Raw genomic sequence first — 18804 nt, forward strand, 5'->3', positions numbered from 1 at the left:
AGGAGGAGGGCGCTTACAATCCAGGCGCGATAACCGAGCTTCAACGTGCCAAAGCTGAGTGAAAGGAGAGAGAGAGAGAGAGAGGAAGAGAAGTCTGATTATTAAAATCAACCTATCGACTGCCGCTTCGTTCAACGTGAAAGATCTGGTTAAGCAAAAAGTGAGAGGAAAGCAAAGGCAAAGGGACTCGGTCAGTGTCGTCGGTACTCTTTTCCATTATGTAGCCACGATCTTCAAAAGGGTTAGAGACCTGCGGAACAGGGAAACTCGGTCAATGATATCGATGTCCGCGCGCGTCCGACAGCCAGCATGTTTAAAAAAGGTGGTTTATCGATGGTAATAAATCACGCAACTTGGCACCAATGCTACGAACCTCGAAGCTTTCAACGGATAACTAGCGATGGTATCAAGTTCGTTATATACTCGGAGATCTCTGTTTAAGGCTGTAGTTTAGACTGTTATCCAGATTTCTTGTTACATTTGCTACTTTTGCTACTACTTTGCTACTTTTGTTCGGAATTGTCGCATCTTTCGCCCTCGAGCGATTTTCGAGCTACGTATATACAAAATTCAGCATCTACGTATAAATCGGAATGAAATGTAAAACTCGCTAACGCTCGCTTTGTAGCGTTCGAATTCGTTTTTGGAAAATAAATTTCTCGCTGTCGTATGAAAATACATACGACTAAACGAGTAAAGATACGAAACTTTGTATATTCGAGCGCAATTAAATAGTAATAAAATAGTAAATGCTGTAATACTTAGAAGGACGTACAAATACTTTTCGTAGCCGTTGCAACAGTTGGTGGCTACAGTTACGCTGGCCAAGTATTGGAATTCGTTGTAGCTCTTAATGAGGATGAACCGAGAAATTATTATAATTATGCGAACGGAATACTGGCCGTGGTAAGGTGTTGACAGAGTAATTCCGACTCTGTTTCTGGAAATACGGATTCGAGGCGCGGGAATTCGAATCTGGTTATCGGTCGACCTTCTCTTTCTTTCTAATTAAATAATGAAATTTCGGAAACGATCCTCGAATCGGATCGATTCGACATCTCTGAACAATGTATTCGTTTATCCGTTTGCCCTCTGCTCGGTATTTTGTACGCTCTTACAAAAAGTATTTACATTCTACGACATCGATACGAAGATAATATCTTGACTGGCTGATTTTAGTAAACGAGACGAAGCAAAGAAGAAACTAGAATTCAGAAATTAACAAACGTTCTTTTTCCTTTGCAAATGGTAAATCTACGATCTTCTTAGCGTAAATCGGTGGTTAAGTTGGTATTGTTCGTCGTTGAACATAGTAATCGTTTGTAACGTATCTAATACAGCGATCGATTTGAAAGAGGCAAAGAACGTAACAGAGCTACGGGGGAAGCTACGGTATCGACGTATTATCGGAAGGTTGCAGTGTGCAAAGTTTTCGCACACGACGAAAGTGTACGACGTGCTTTCTACGATTTTCTGTCGTTACTGTGGCTTTGGTAGGAAAATGACGCTGTACACGTTAATATCTCGCGTATAATAAGACGGACGTTTTTTACCGGATCGGATTAAAGGTGAACATTTCGAGTAGAAGAAAGGTGCTGTTTCGAGCAATTACGAGATCGTGGAAACGGAAGCGGAAACTGTGCATCGGTAAAGATGGCGGGAAAACTATTTAAAGGGGGAAATTAAAGAGGAAAGAGAAGAGAGAGTGGAAAGATGTTGTGCTTGGACATAAAGCTGGTGTCTCGTTTGCGAGGAGTCTCGTTGACGAGCGGCTCGTCGACGAACGTGTCGGCAGTCTCGTTGCCGGTGAGCTCGACCTCGTCGACGACCGTCGGCATAGAGAAGAAGAATTTCTCGAGCAAGCGAAGCAAAGGGGGAAGGGAGAGTTGCGCTGGAAATGGGAATTCGGTGACGGAAAGCGACGGCGACGAAGAGACGTTGCCTGCTTCTCGGACGATCCAGAGGAACAGGTCGAGATCGGTTTGCGTGCCTGCCTTGTCGTCTGCTGCTCGTTGCGCGCATCTTCACCGACGATCCAGCCATCATGCGTACGTTTCTTTAAACATGGTCTATTATCGTTGTGTCGGAAAACGGCTGAGCGATATGCGAGTTTGCGATACGATATAGCAGTTATAACGCGTGTCGTATAGTAACGCGCGCTATTTTATATATTCGATATATTGGGTTTGCCGCTACGAGGCGTTCGAAGTAACCGGTTCGATGAAAACACGCATGAAAACACGCATGAAAACACGAAGAACGATTGGAAAGCGGAAAAACGCGAGGCGAAAATCTCGTTGCGGATAAATTCTCGTTGGAAACTTCCTTCGCTGCTCTGCTAACCGTTTATCATCGCTTGCGATTCTACGCATCGCTATTGCATCGAATGAGACGGCGACGCGTATCGCTCGTATCGCTATACGAGTACGAACGTAATTCGCGCTGTGTCGAAGGTCATTGCTAGAATCGAGGTATATATATACCATATCGTACGCTATGGCTAAGATCGTACACAGAGTTTAGGTCTAAAACTCCTAAAATACCCGCGAGAAGATACGAGGACAAACGGCAAAAGGCTGAAAAATTGTCCACTCCGGATACTATAGTTTATCCTTTGAATTTTCCTTACCTTTTCGGACCTAATAATTTCTCCGAGTTACCTGTTTCCATATTTTTAATCGTTTGTTCTTTTAGAGATACGCGTCAACGACGATCGTATCGACGCGTAAACGCGACAAAGTCGGACGGATACGCAAAATTGGACGGATGTATTGGATAGAGCAGTGTTTAGGGGCTGGTTGTAGTTTGCTACTGGTTCGACGATCGTCAACCGATCGCGGTTATACGCTTTGGTAATCGATGAACCTTGCTATAGAGATTCACTCGCCACTCTGAATTCGACTAGAAACAAGAGCAACGACACTATTAGAGAAACTATTATTCGATGGTTCGGATATCGTGGAAAGTTTTAACGAGCACCGGCAAATCGTACAGCAGAATTATTTGGATAACTCGGGTGAAAAATAATTGCGACCGAGTGTCTGCCGTAAAGAAAGAATTTCATCGGGAAACGTGTGGTTCGTTTCTTAGGGGCCTCGTTAACCCAGATTTTTTGCTGGGAAAGAAGCAATAAACACGGGCAGGAAGCTGGGCAAAAGAGACCGCGACCGTTTCTTCGTTTCGTCGTGGCCGCGTAGAACGTTAAACGCGTATTGTAATATCGTAGAATAGCTTTGATTGGAGATCGGCTGAAATTAGAAAACACCGTGTACGTCGTCTTTCGTGGTTTGTTTACATCCAAGAGCGCCTAGTAACAGCGACACGAGAAAGGATAAGCAGCGTCAAAACAGTGGTACGGTTTCATATTTCAAGGAGTGGCAATCGAGAGGCCAGAGTATGTGAGCCGAAAAGTGTGTATGTGTGTGAGAGGACGAGAGCAAGAGCGAGCACGACCGGGCAGGAGTGTATTGGCGAAGATCAGAGCTAATTGAGTCGTCGAAGAGTAGAGTCGTTAGAGGTTTCGAGTCGTCGAAGAGTAGAGTCGTGAGAATTGATAGAGTTGTTAGAGAGAGAGAGAGTGTGTGTGTTAGATTCGTTGTGACGAGAGTGATCAAATAACTGTAAAGTTATTTGATATAGATACGAGTATTGCATTTAGTTTCCGTTAAATAAATATCGTTCTCTGTCCAATTTATATTTGTATATTCAATTTAATATTAATAAATTGTAAGTAATCGGAAAAAAAATTTTCTATCCTTATTTTTCGATATTACAGTATGATATTTTCAGATGCAGCACGGATGCCATTTCGAGGCGGGGTGTCCTCTCCAGGCGATATTACGGCAGCGTGGAAATGGTGAGTTTGGAAAGCAGCGCGGTGGTCATTTGTATGGAGAGTGGGCGATTGAAAATCGACTTGATATAGATGTGCGCGCCGAGAGAATTTGGCAGTAACGCGTAATACGCGAGACATGGTACGCGAGACTATTTTTAAAATAGTTTTTCGTGCACGCGTTCCGAAAGGAAGAAAGGCGCGCGCAACGATAGCGCCGAGAAAGGGGACGGTCTATCTGTTTCTCGTCTCCTTTTCCTTTTTCCGTGTGTCGTCGGAGGAGATTCGCACGGTCTCGCTAACCTTAGTCTCTCGATATGGTGCGTTTCAGCTGCCACAAATGGAGCAAGACGGGTCCGACAATGGAAGAAGATTTCGAGTGGAGAACGGTGATTCGCCGGGCGAGAAAGAAGAAGTAAGAGATCGGTAATTATACGAATCCGTTTGCTTTTTAACTGGTTCTCTCAACTTGATAAAATTCCTTCTTCTTTGTTACGGCGGCATGTTAGTTTCAACGACGTACAAAATACTCGTTAACGCGTTGGAAATATTCGAAGAACGAGCAAACTCGTAAATATCCAGAAATCGGATATGCCATATTGAAACCGGATATTGTTTAATTTTCATTTTTTATCGAGAAGCGAGTACCATCCATCCATCCGCGTACCATGGACGACTGATCGTCGTGGTGCTTTTCAACGAACCATATATAAGTTATCGTTAACGAATTGAGATAAGATCGGTGGGAGTACCGGCTTCGCAGATAATTCGATAAAACGATGCTGGAATGCGTTTACTTTGATTATTCGTGGACGATGCGCGACAAAGGTATTCGTCGCTGTAACTGACTATGTAAATGGTTTCTAAAAGGCACTTGTTTATTAGCGATCCTAATTCGTTCGATGTAATGCGATGTAATTCTGTACAGTTAGATAATTAATTAGTAAGGTAGAAATTAGGCATGAAACACGCGATATTCCTGCTTTCCGCTTTCCACTTGCGCCGCTTCTTTCCCCTCGTTTAACAGAAAATTTGATTACGTCCGTGGCGAAACTGATTTTGCACGTGTGCAGATGTTCGGATCACCGAATACGCCGATATTGGAAAATCCAGAGTACCAAACGCGCTGGTACTTCAAATACTTTCTCGGAAAACATGAGTAAAGAACATGCTGTTATGTTATACGAGTCTTTTAGAGTATCAGTGTACGTATATTCGATATACATGTACAGGATAAGAGGAACGACGGATGAACAATATCCTATTCAAGCGTTTTTCAAGCAATATCCTATTCTTTTATTTTGGATTTAGCTCGATCCGTTCTCGTCCGACAGTCTTTTACGTTTATTATCGTAAAAAATTCGTTATCCGTATAATTTCTTACTTTACTTACTTACTTACTTACTTATACGTATATCGAAAATATTTGTCACTCGATGAAAAATTGGTTTACAGTGCATCAAAATTACGTTGCCGCGGACCAAGAAAGGAATCCCTTGTTTCTATCGGTGGTGACGAGCGAAGTCAGCGATCAAAGCGTGCCGCATTACAGAGTTATTTTATGGAGAAAAACTGTGAGTATCCGCCTGTACCTCTACGTACCTCTACGACAACTACTGCAACTTGTCAGATACTTTTCTATTCGAAATGAACGATGATTTGATCGAAACTAATGAAAAAATAAAACGTAAACGTAAATATCGGCGATAAGACGATAAAAGTAAATTATAGAAAATAAGAAAGACTAAATTTACCGCGGAGCTGACCGTTTCCAACATCGTACTTTGACGAACCATATGTTTTTCGTGTACCGGGTTTCGCGTACAGCTGATCGCGTTTCGTCGTTTTAAAGATTATTCGATGGACGAGTAACGAACGAATCGCGGAATAAATTGACGATCCCTTTGTGCAATTATCTTGGACAGAAATCGAAAGCGATAAAAAGTTAGGCGTCGGTACGCTTGCTACGAATGAATTTCTAAAAGCAGATTTCTACGTGAAAAATGCCAACGCACTTGCACGCTATACCCATGTATAGTTATATATAGAAGAAGTATCGGCACATAGCCTTATCTCGCAACGAAGGATACCGTTATCTACTTATCGCGTTCTCCGCGTTTCATTTTCATAGAACGAAACGCACGAAAGTCTACCGCTAAATGCTAGAGAATCGAACGTTCTTGCGAATCTCTCGAGAATCGATTGATTAGTAGGTGAACGGTAGAACGAACCGTTTTATCACTAAACAGTGTCGATACTGTGACTTTTTATAGCCACACTTTTTCTTCGGATGTTATTACGTATTAAAAGACACTATGTAAGAGAAAGGCGAGGCAAAAAAAAGTTTACAGCGATCGATGAATGAAAGAGTAACGAATTTAGGGCGCACAGAAGATATCGCTGCCATACTCTGCGAACAAAACGATGACGATCAGGCAGATCTTGAGGTACGGACTTGCTTACTGCTCGTTGATTGCTAATTTTCTTCGGTTAAATTAAAATTAAGTCAAGTTGAAGTAACTAATTGGTAAAATTTCAGCAATTTCTTTGGTCTTGAGAAACTCGATAAGGCTCCGCGCGAGGTTTTCAAAAGGTAAGTGGCCAATCCTGCGATTAACTTAATAAGAAACAGCTTTTCCGTCTTTATTTCTACAAGTGTGTGTGTGTGTGGGAAAACGGCAGAAACCGTACGAAATTGCGAGAAACTGTAGGAAATCGTAAGAAGGAGACGGTGGAGTTGAACTTTTGGAAATTTTTGCATCGCAGGATCTGCTGTTGCTGGAAGAGCAAGAGGGTTCCGTCAACTTCAAGTTTGGCGTGATATACGCGAAGAAAGGGCAAACGACCGACGACGAAATGCTATCCAACGGTAAGCGGAGGAAAAGTTTCGATTGAAATTTAACCAAGACGAATCGACCAACCCTTGAAACTTGGACGACTATGCGGAAGAACGGCGGTCGCTTTCGCTTAAAGCGTACGTTCCACCTATTACGACCGTTTTAGCCGTTTCGATCGTTTCAAGCATTTTAACCGTCGTACGAAAAAGTAGCTTCTCGCGAGTCTATAGCACTGTTACGCGAGCAATTTTTCACCGCCTTGTATCCGTTTCATAGCGAGTTTCAAGTTTTAGAAAAATACGATTCCAACGTTGATTCGTAATTCGTCTCGATACGCGATCTGTTCGCTCGGTTTACAGAGAAGGGTAGTCCAGATTTTGACAAGTTCCTGGAAATTGTGGGCGAGAGGATAGAACTGAAGAATTGGGACAAGTATCGAGATGGTTTAGACGTAAAAGGTACCGTTCTTATTTCCGTTTCTATGTAGTTAGTAGGTGGTAGCTATGGTTTGAAAATATGGTCGACGGTAAGGTAAACGCTAGTTTTTCATGTTCGTTTGTCGTCGTTGTTATTTTTTCTTCGTGTTGTATTTTTTTCGAGTTTCTTCTTCAAAGTGCGAACTCTCTCTGAACGTTTGCAGGCGACATGACTCGCAACGAGAGTTATTATACGGTGTACGCGGGACACGAAGTGATGTACCATGTGAGTACGATCAACCCAAACTGCATCAAAAGTCAATTTACCCGTAAGTTGATACGCCATTTATCTACATTTTTTCGATCTAGGCTGAGTTTCTAATATCATTTTTAATCGATCGGTAAGATAAGGAGGAAAGAACAAAGTAAGATAAAAATATAAATACGTCTATCCGTGTAGGCAAGAGCTGCGATCTTTTCGGATATAACCGATATAACCGCGATATAACCGAATCGTGTGGAGAAATGTTTCGAACGAGAGCGAAACGATTGGTTTCGAGGTCGAGGGAGACGTTAGTCGACGTAATTGTCATTTTGACGAGCTAATGCCTGGTCGCAGCTCCTAAGAATCCCGTAATATAACGACGGTTACATAACGATATACCGTAGACGATACCATTTTTACCGTAAATAACCTGACCCACCGACCGGCCGGCTGCAAAGTCGCAGACCTGTTTGTCGGTTCTGCTACAACGGGCGATGCGCGGCGCAAATTTGCAGCTGGTGGTCGACGAGTTCGCACCTTTGCGAACAATGTGTCGGCCCATTCTCGCAAATACACGCCACTTTTGCGGAGAAAACTCTTTCTTCCAACGTCTTCTTTCACCATCTTCTTGTATATTTTCCTAAGGATAAACAAGATCGTTAATTCGACGTTCACGCGATACATTTACAAATACAGACGTGTTTGCCGTGGTATCGGCCGAAGAAAACGGCAAAGGATGGCGCGTGGCCATTTACTGCGACGAAAACGTTCCTCTGTTTGGCCCGAGCCTTCCATGCCCGCCTGTGTTCGAGGACCCGTACACCCTGCGAGAATTTCTTCTCGTCAAGTTAATAAACGGCGAGAAAGCCACGTTCAACACGCCAACGTTTGCTCAAAAAAGGGAAAGGACCCTGGACGCTCTTCTTCGGGATATGTATCAAGAACACTCGCAGGAGAGCAAGAGCAACGTAAGTCTAATCGATCAATCATATTTATATGCATTTCCTCTCGCTTTTAGATCCTTCTTTGATAAAGTTGCTCTTAGTTCCGACAGTATTATCGGCACCTGTGTACTCGTTGTTATCCAGTATCGAACATCTCTGTATTTATACGTGCTTGCGGTATTATTCGTTGTTATTAATAAAACACGGTTTTTCTGTTATTTGTTCGAGTAATGCGTTTCGATTCGTTCGTTATCGCATCTATAATATTCTTCGTGTTGAAAATTCGTCAGACGACCTGTAGCTAGAAAGCCAAATTAGGGAAATCCGAATTAGAAGGCATGTAAGAAATACTAGAATACTTTGGATAAAATGCTGAAAGATTCGGTCCAGCTGCCTTTAATTAGTACGCTGTTTGTAATTGCAATCGCGAGTATTTATCAGGAGTATTTATCGCGAATTCGTTCGTCTACGCGGATAAAACTACTCGAAATACAATATTTACACAAGCTTCGACGCGTTTTCTTGTACGTAGGCGTTATTCGACCAAAGCTATCGCACGATAACGAGTACGTAAAAGATGATACAACGTGAATTCTGGCTTCAAGCGTCTCTTTTAATAGCGCGTTGCCGTTTTTTGCGTTGCGACATTTCGTCGACGACGTCTCGAACAACGCGCTATCGGAGAACGCGATCGGAGCACGGACAAGCGATAAAATGATCGTGAAAACGGTAAATTGCCACTTTTCTCCGCCTTTGCACGAATTTCCGAACCGCCCGCGTCGCCTGGCGAGCAACGAAAACTGTACTAGCTGTATGTATTAACTGTTGGCGGCACACTCTCCCCGTAGAAAGGAAAATCGATGAAATTTTCGCAGAGTATGTTAAACCGACGAGCATTGTCGGATGTCGTGGAGGCTCCAGGTCGACGTCGCGAGGAGACCCGTGCCGTGGAGATGGTGCGCGTCGGACAGGCCCTGAAACTCGAAGCGATCGTCAGAGGTTTGGCGCCAACTTCCTTGGCCACTGCTGGTCCTTTGAAGCCTAGACCGTGGGAGCCGAGGTGTATCTATCCGGATTTCCCGCACGAAGTCGTATGCGGCGACGTTTGGCTGGATAACAAGCTGATCTTGGCTACCGAGAATGGAACTTTTCTGATCGAAGGTGAATCGAGCATTATCAAAACCTTATTTTACCATTACAGGGAATATTTTCGAAAATACGTCTTCTCTTACAAATTGTGCGAAACTGTACAATCAGAAAATTGATTTATTTATTAAGCGAAAACCTCGTTAGTATAAAGGAAGAAAGGAAAGAAAGAAAGAAGATGACGCGTGTATGAAATAACAATATGAAATATATGAAATAATAAAATATATAAAAGGAGAGCACGCTTTCCTTCGTCGAGGACAGAGAAAACCGATGCTCTCTCTCTCTCTCTGTTCCTAACTACGAAATTACAAAACGCAAGAACCTTCCAATGCATTTTCTGTTTCAGACAGTTTATCGCACAGACTGATCTTCGACGAGTCCGTGCAAATTAAACAGCTAGACGTGGTCGAGCAACACGGAATATTGTTGTTTCGAGCCGGTGATAAAGGCAAAGATAGCAACGTGTACGTTTTTCGTCTAAGAGAATTCGAGAATAGCACGACGAGTAGGCCTGCCGAAATTGCAAACGATCATGAAGACGATCAAGAGTGCGAAGACAATGGCGACGAGGACGATGCGGACGACGACGGCGACGAAAGCGAAGAAAACGATTGCGACAATTTCACGCGAGCCACTACAAAATTTAAGCCCTTGATTCGTCGTACTCGTGTTCGTGTTCGTCCCTTGGCTGTTAGAGGACGAGCGCATATAAAGGAAAGAAGACTACCTAGAACTCGGGGCTGCCATTTATACACCGTTACTATGCCTGGTGGCTCTCATTTGCGCATGGTATGTACCGAACAAGAGAAAAGGAAAAAGGAGAGAGAAAAAGAATAGACGACAGTGGCTTTTCAAATTTTTCCCAAGAATTGAAATTGTCGAGTGGAGAGAGTTGATCGTTTCGTACGAGCAACTTTTATATACATTTTTCCTCTTATTTCGATTTATTGTTTTAACCGAACGTACGCAGTACGTAGCGCGTATGTTTATAAAATAGACTGTATTTGGACAATCGACTCGAGACGACGAAAAACGTTGCTGTCAAGGAAAGGTCAGTGGCGGCTTAATTTTTCGAGTTGTCGACAATTTACGTAATTTCTCGAGTAAAAACCGCTGTACAGATGTAACTCGCGTGGATCGGCTGACGCAAAGCAATCGTGTTTGTAACGTGTAAACAGACGCGAAAAACGATCGTTGCTTCGCGTTGCTGAAATATTTAAAGAAATTATTTTCGAATTAGCGCTTATACTTGGAATCGATTCTTCTTATGTAATTTTGCTTATTTAAGCTTTGTTTGCACATGGAAACTACAACCGCTACACTGCTGCGTATATTTATATCCGATAAATATATCCGATATATATTGATTAAAAGCTCGATAATTTACGATCTTGCTGTCGAAGCTTTGGCTGTTCGTATAAAGATGAGTTTTTCTTTGTTTTTTAACGTAATACGCGTATTGGGATCGCAAAAGCTTGAAAATCGCTTGGAACACGATTCGAAGCTGAAAATATCTGGATCGTATGGCGAGTAGTAAGTCGCGAAAGTTTAAATGTGTTTCGTAGGCGAGTGTTTTCCATTGCTTTTGTCGAAACAGCGTATCATCGGACTCGGAATTGTCGTAAAAATACTAAAAGATTCCAGACTCCGATCGAATTCGAATCGTCTGCCAATTTATCTGATATATATATATATATATATATATATATATATATATATATATATATATATATATATTCTATCAGGATTCCAAGATTTTCGGATCGCGTCGCTAAACATAGTATAGTATAGTATAGGTGCGTGTACGATGTATCAATGGCGATGGCATCGAGACCCTAGAATCTACCGGACCGAGTAAAAAGCAAATTTATCTAATCTTCCATTTGTCTAATAATTACTTGAACTACTCGTACGATAGTTATGTATATTTTTGTTAGTAGTAGTTTTGTTCGAGTAAATTATAAATATAGGAATTATAAATATAGGAAATATAGGAATAAATATAGGACGATAATAGAGAAATTCAGATTACCTTGGTAATTCGGATATCGTTTTTTATTTTATTTAGTGCGTAGCGGTCGGCCGACGTTTGATAGTTTTCCAATGGAAACATAGCGCCGCGTGGACCGCATGGTGTTCCGCTACGGACACAGACACCGTGGAAGGATTTTTGCATTTGAAGGAGTTGAACGCCAGCGAATCTCCGACGTTGGTAACGATAGTAGAAAATACAGATTCGAACAACGAATGGACGCTTTGCTGCGGTGTCCGACATCATTTTGAATTGATCTCAGCTTCTGGAAGCACGAGAATTCTTCACATCGAGGGAACACCGAAACCACACGTGGTGGCTGCTTTGGATCTCTGCGAAGACGAAGAACCCGAATTGTTACTCTGCTACAACAGTACGTATTTATATATGTATATAGTATAGAGGTTGGAGCAAACGCACCGCTATACGCTAAACCGATCGAACGTATCAAAGTCGTAAAGTAAAGTAAAAAACGTAAAGGTTCTTTGGCCTGTTGTACTTACTGCAGTATACTCGACGAAAGAGCGACGTAATACGAAAGTACAGTTGAAAATTGTAAACAGCCGAATAAAGGTGAAAAATGTAAATTTAAAGGTAGACAAAATTTAAAGATAGAAGGTCGTCGTTCGATTTCAACGATACGTCGTGCCTATGTATATCGATCTAGCTAAAAGTCGAATAAGAAGCGAAATGGGAAACCGAAGAATTTAATAAATATAATAAACGGTAGAATTATGGTTAAACGGAGGAAGAATTGGTGGCAGCGATGCAACAACGACGTGGTCGATCGATACTCGCTTACCTGCCTTTGTTACCTCAGATACGTGTCACTTTCAAAAACTCTTAGAAGAGAATACCGTAGCAACGGAATTCGATTTCAACTGGAATTCCGTTCCTGCGGCAATAGGTAACGTATCTTTGCATCTTTACGTTTCGTCGTTCTTTATTTTTCGATAATCCTTCGTGTCCCGATACAAACTTTCAGCCTGTGCCTTTCCCTACGTGATCGCCTTTACCAACGACACCATGGAGATACGATTGATAATCAATGGAAATTTGGTGCACACGATCGCCATGCCAAACCTGAATCTAATCACTTCGAAGCAAGACATCTTCTTCGCCACAACGGCTCCGGAATTTCTGCCTGGAAAATGCGAAAGAATTCGCCTGGACTCGAAACCCATGGACAAGGAAGAACCGGTTTCCAGTCCGCCTCCTTTCCCCCAATCTTCTACGTCTCGATCCAATCAGCAAAGTACGTGTCCGTCTTCTCCAAACCGATCGTCATTTTCTACTTATTCTACTTATTCTACATTTATCCTAATAGGATAATTTATTTTATTTATTTATTTATTTATTTATCTATTTATTTATTTAGAACGATATCTATACGGTATATATATATAAAATACGCTTGCAGCGATAAACACGTTTACGCGCCAACACTGTGCCAACAACTTGCTAAATCGAAAAGTCTAGAAAACCATGACGTACTATATCTGGCGTTATAGTATAGTATAGTAGCTAACGTTGATACGAGTAGGAAATCGATATAATCGAGAATAATTGTCTTTTGCTTTCTATAGACAGTCAGGGCGACTGGAAGCCGATAAGAATCTACCAAATACCGTTGCAAACGTTATCGAGAAGTAGCTTGTCAACGTGCTCGCAACGACGCTGTCCCAGCCCTGCCGAGCCAGAAATCATCTCGGCGCCGCCGACCAGCGACAAGAGTTTCCTCAGCGTTGAGCCTCACAGAGCGTTGAGCAGATCGTGTAGCAGCAGTCCAACGCCATCGCCGACCAACGTGCTTCCGCCTCGACTCAGAAAATAGGCTGGATCGCTAGCGATCGCTAGCGACACTCGCTCCTTACTAAGTTAATCCCGTAACCTTTTCCATATCTAACCGATGAAAAATGCGCCATTTTCTTTTTAACGCGTTTCTTAATCGTTTCTTAGCTGTATAACGATAGATGTTTTTCCAATACTCTACGTCTTACGTTCTTGCTGCGTTTAGTAACTTACGTTTAAGTTACGATAAAGCGTAAAACGCAAGATAGGAAAAGCACGTGTCTTCGTAAATACGAAAATGTGATTTCTATTAGTACAAAAAGTTACATGGTTGATCGAGCGTGCCTGCTATTTATTAATAACGTCGTTGGTAATAATCGTCGTTGATTGGTTGCGAGTGCATGAGCGCCGACGGGTGAAACAAAATTTCCTTTAAACTCGAGCTTCGCGCACAACGTATAAACGACCTTCCTTCCGACAGATCGCAACTGCGATCACCTGAAGCTCGTGCCTCGATCCAATTGTAAAAGCGACAACGGATCGTGCACGATTCGGTGCGTTTCATCTGTAGCTAGAATTTACTGCCGTTGCAAAGAGCAATCGAGATAAAATACACGTACGCGCGCCGTTTCTTTCTCTTCTTTTACAATTAGACCGTTTAATTAACAGTTTTACAATTTTTATGCGAACCTGACTTTGTCCGCGTTAGCGTTTATTCGAACGTTGATCGAACCCAGATCAAATTTATGTTTCTATCGCGTTGGAAAAATGTTAGAGAAAGAGTTGGAAAAGTATCGGACGGCGGATATTTATGCATTTGTGAGAGATTTAGAATCGCGGAGATACGCAGCATGGGTAGGAGTGAGCGACAGGCAGAAATATTACAAATGCCAAAAGTAAATGCAAGTTAGAACGTGCCATCTTTGTTTTTCCTCGTTTCGCCTAAAATATCTAGTCGTATATATTATAATTATAGACGTATATACAGTATAATTTCCAAACAGTCTATACGATATGATTGCGACGTATCTTGAGAAATGAAAAAATGCCGAATAGCTTGTTTCGATCAAGGAGAGAGCGATACGACGCTTGTTGTAATTTAGCCACGTTCCTACAAAATTCACGCTTCGCGAGATACGTACAAGCACACACAAGCGTCCATCGATTCGATTCAACGTACGGAGAACGAAACGTACGTAAGTGTAGGAATTACTCTACAAACTGGTTTCTATATCATAAACGTAAACAACGAAAAAATATGTTTTTTAAATAAATCTATACGAACGTATTTGTTTTAACGACGTAGTATCCGAGGAAATAATTACACAGAGTGTCCCGTTTCAAGTTTCGCAGACTATAGCTATATTTGTCGTTATTCGTCAAACTATAGAAGCACAAAGCTTATCGGCTGTTTCAGTTTCTACGAAATTACGTCTACGACGCGATTTCGTTCGCTGCTCGTGAAAGAAGCGTTGATCTTGATAAGTTCTTGTCGCAAATACGAAAAATCACTCTATGCCTATATAATAATAATAATAATACTAATAATAATAACAATAACAATAGCAATGATAATAATAGGTAGAAGAATGTTTAGTACGAGACAAGGCACCGGATAAAAAGATGCCCCGATAGTACTAGCACGATGGTAATAAATAATAAATAATAACTAATAAATAATAAATAAAAGTAGAAACTGAAAAGAGAATGATACGAAATTTTACGTATAGTTGGATCTGATCGTAAAAAGTACGTGTAAAGGACTCGTGTAAATCGGTATATATGATAAATAGTACGTACAGTGTATTTTGACGGGTATTATATCCCGTAACATACAACAAGTTTGATTATTCTGTTAATGTTAGAACGTTAAAGCGTTATCTTAACGACAAAGTCGAAGAGTCTGCATAAATATCCGCAGTCCACGTGTTACTTTTATTCCTTTCTCGTCTTATTCGTATTTACTCGGCTTTAAATTTCGATCAAGGGTTATTTAAAAGCTGAACTCTTTACGGAGAACTGGAAAAATCAAAATGATATACGCGATCTAATTTAGCCGCTTTACGAGAATTATTTTACCGACTTATCAACTCGAGCGAACGAACGATAAAGAGCAAAGGATTCTCGTCGCTTTCAAAGGTTTTCCAAGGTCTACGCGCGAGTTGTACCAAGTTTTACTACAATACCAAGTATTGCCGACTGCATATTTATCTGGTTCAGCCTACGCTATGTTTATTTATTTATACGATATTAAAAATGATTATCGCGTTGATAAGTTTAAGATTAAGCTAGGTTGGCCTATGTGCGTCAAATGTACATAATCTGTCGTAACATAAAAATGTATTCGATGAATTTGATCCAAGCTTTTTACTACTTTACTCATATTTCTCTGTCGCTAACGTAATACGTCAGAGTCAGAGGAGGACAAAGTAAGGCCGAGCCCTTATAATCGTAGTATTATATGTACACGTACATTGTATCGTGTTTAACGCGTTTTAACACAGTTAAAATTCATTTCCTCGGAGACGTATCTTAACATCCTCTCTTTTTTTTTTATGACACTCTTCTTTTTCATCCTTGTGACGTAATTGGATTTGATTATAGAGCAATTTTAATGTTTTAATGTTTAATCTTTTAATGTTTCGAATGTTTTCAAATGTAATATTCCAATATAGATATAGATATATACACGCACAATTGGTACATTAACAGTGTTTGGTTACGCATCGCACCGATCCGTGGAAAGGACCTGGTTTTATTATTATTGCCGCGTTACAAGTGGTACTCGTATTGCTGAGCGCGATGCCGGGCGCATCGTAAAACTGCTACAGACCTCGAGGAATCTTTCTCGGACCGTACTCCAGCGGAGGGAGTTTCTTCGACGGCGAGGACAGTCTTCGTCTACCCTCGTTAACGGACGATCATCGCTCGGAAGCAGTTGATCGTTGCTATCAAACACGCGTTCTAGCCACGGAAAGCTGTCTGTAATCATCTTATCGTATACGCCTATTTTCTACCTTTCGTCTACAGCGCTTCTAAACTTGCTAACTGGACGCCTGTTTCTGACAGTGTGCGCGGAATCTTGTCGCAACGGAAAACGTCCTTTTGCTCCAGTCTGTCTCGTATCGACCACCGACCACCGACCACCGACCAGCTGACGCCGATACATCACAACGCATATTGAAAATTTATTCAAATCCACGCACTCGCGTATTTCATCGTCCATCTCCGCTTAAAAAATGTACAGGTGAATTTTTTTACATTTGCTCAGACGATTAACTCCTTCAAAAAACTATATTACATTGTATTCTGTATCGTTAGTTTTTTTCCATATACGTATAAATAATCTTCTTCGCGAAAACCACTGAAAATAATCTGAAAATGTTATTCTCACGAAACTTTTCTCTTAGTAAATTCGTCGATGAATTTGTCGAATCTTTCCGTTCTCTCCGATCTCAATGTATTTTTTTCATATGCTGTAAAACTCGACATTTTTCTATTACAATCAATTTTCTGTTTTCTATTGTGTCTATTACGATCAGTTGAATATTCGCATGTAAGAAAATGTTCTCTTCGATAATTTTATTTTTTCGATTTAGCACCAGTTTCTTCTCGATTCTCGTATTTTTATAAAATGATTTCTAATCGTCAATTTCACCGATTGCACAACGATTGTTTACATAAACAAAACCAACAAAATTGTACATATACGAAAAGATACGTAGTTCAAGGTAAATGTTGAACTTTCATCTATACATATTTTATAAAGAATTGCTGAAAGTCTGAAAAATCCGCTCTCGTAAATCTATAAAATTTCAAATACTCTTCAAATACTTTCGCAACCCTGCCTAGATTAATTTATTTCCTTTTTCTCTTTCCTAATATTTATACACCTTTCGTGCTTCGGTTATAATCGCTTAAAGGAAAACGATCGGTTCGATATGATCGTGACGAGTGGAAAGGGCTGGCTCACGTTTCCTGAAACGCGTTTAAACGGGTTCAAATCAAACGCATTCCGCGACTTTTTTGCCACACCGCACCGTCGAGAATTATAGATGCCAATCGCTGTCAAGCGGAGCTAAAGGAAAATGCTTTGGCGACCCCGGTCAGTCTCGAGCGTTGAACTATGATCATTTACGTTTACCTGACTTATATGCCACTATCAGCCGAGTCTTATAATAATAATTGTCCGCGTTCTTTCCTCTAATTTATCTGACATTAACGTACAAAGAATAAATTCCCGTCTTATTTTCCAGATTCGTGACGACATTCAACGGGTTTTCGGAAGATAGACGAAAAGAATTTTAACAAAAACCATTAATTATAATAGCGATTGCACAATTTCACAGAAGAAATATTAGTTTCCCTATTGATCTATCGATACACTTTAATTTAACGAACTTTCATGTCAAACATTAGATTCGATTTAATCGTTCAAGTCGAACCGTAATTAATAACACTAAATATAATCCAGCTAATGGTTTATTCGCGCCAGTAGCAAAACAATCATTTTCTCTAATTAAAACACCTTGTTTCTCTACAAAATCCCATACAATCATTTCTGTACAATTTATTTAATATTGCGCCGCAATCTACTTGTCGAATGGAATCTAATTCATTTCAATTGTTATGAAATTTTTTTATTACTTTCTATACTTCGAGCTTGTCAAGTTTTACTGATTTACTTTAAATTAATAACTAGCGATATTACTAACAATTTAATTAAATTAATAACGCTAGAATCATTTTTTTGCAATCGGTAAAATAAGTTTTCCCCGACACTTGATTAACGCCGAATTCAATATCGTAATCGAACTCTAATATAATACTGTAATATCAGCGAAATTCGTTTTAACCTCGTTGTTCACTATTCACAGACTATTATATATTTTTTCATATTTTCTAATTATTTCCTATATCTCTATACCAAATAATAATGAGCGAAGAACAAGTACATTAAATTAACGAAATATTTCATAAATGCTAATTGACGTAATGAAATATACGTAATAAAACAATACGATATAACATATATACAATAATAATAATAATAATAATAATACTAATAATAACAACAACAGCAACAACAACAATAATGATAATAATAGTAGTAGTAATAATGATAATAATAATAATAATGGACGAATAAGTAAAATAAAATGTTCGAATCTCGTAACTAAAATACCTATGAAAAACATTGTGCACAAAATAAAATCGATCGATTTCGTTGATCAATCAGTCTGTGAATAAAATTTTAATTAATTGTAAAAAATCATGAAATACAACAGTAATTACTAGACTGCGGATTTTCATGAGTTTATAGAAAGTTTGAGAGTGCAGGATTTGAGAAGATAAAATACAAATAATATAAAAAAATATGTAAAACGTGCAGGGTGCGGTGCTTTCTACGATACTTGGTAGGCACAAAACAATTTTCTATCGAGGTTCTACCTTTTTTAACTATGTTCTCAAAAATGATAGACTGCATACTTAGTTGATTGCAAATCTACACTTATACCTTCCATATTCTTGCAAAGA

At 40.2% G+C, this 18804-nt stretch overlaps 1 pseudogene; it reads left to right on the forward strand.

The window, feature by feature from the left end:
* Positions 1-67: 67 nt before the first annotated feature.
* LOC117164564 (GTPase-activating Rap/Ran-GAP domain-like protein 3) lies at positions 68-14183 on the forward strand (annotated as a pseudogene).
* Positions 14184-18804: the final 4621 nt, after the last annotated feature.

The sequence above is a fragment of the Bombus vancouverensis genome, unplaced genomic scaffold, assembly GCF_051014615.1.
Source record: "Bombus vancouverensis nearcticus unplaced genomic scaffold, iyBomVanc1_principal scaffold0073, whole genome shotgun sequence".
Lineage (NCBI taxonomy): Eukaryota > Metazoa > Arthropoda > Insecta > Hymenoptera > Apidae > Bombus > Bombus vancouverensis.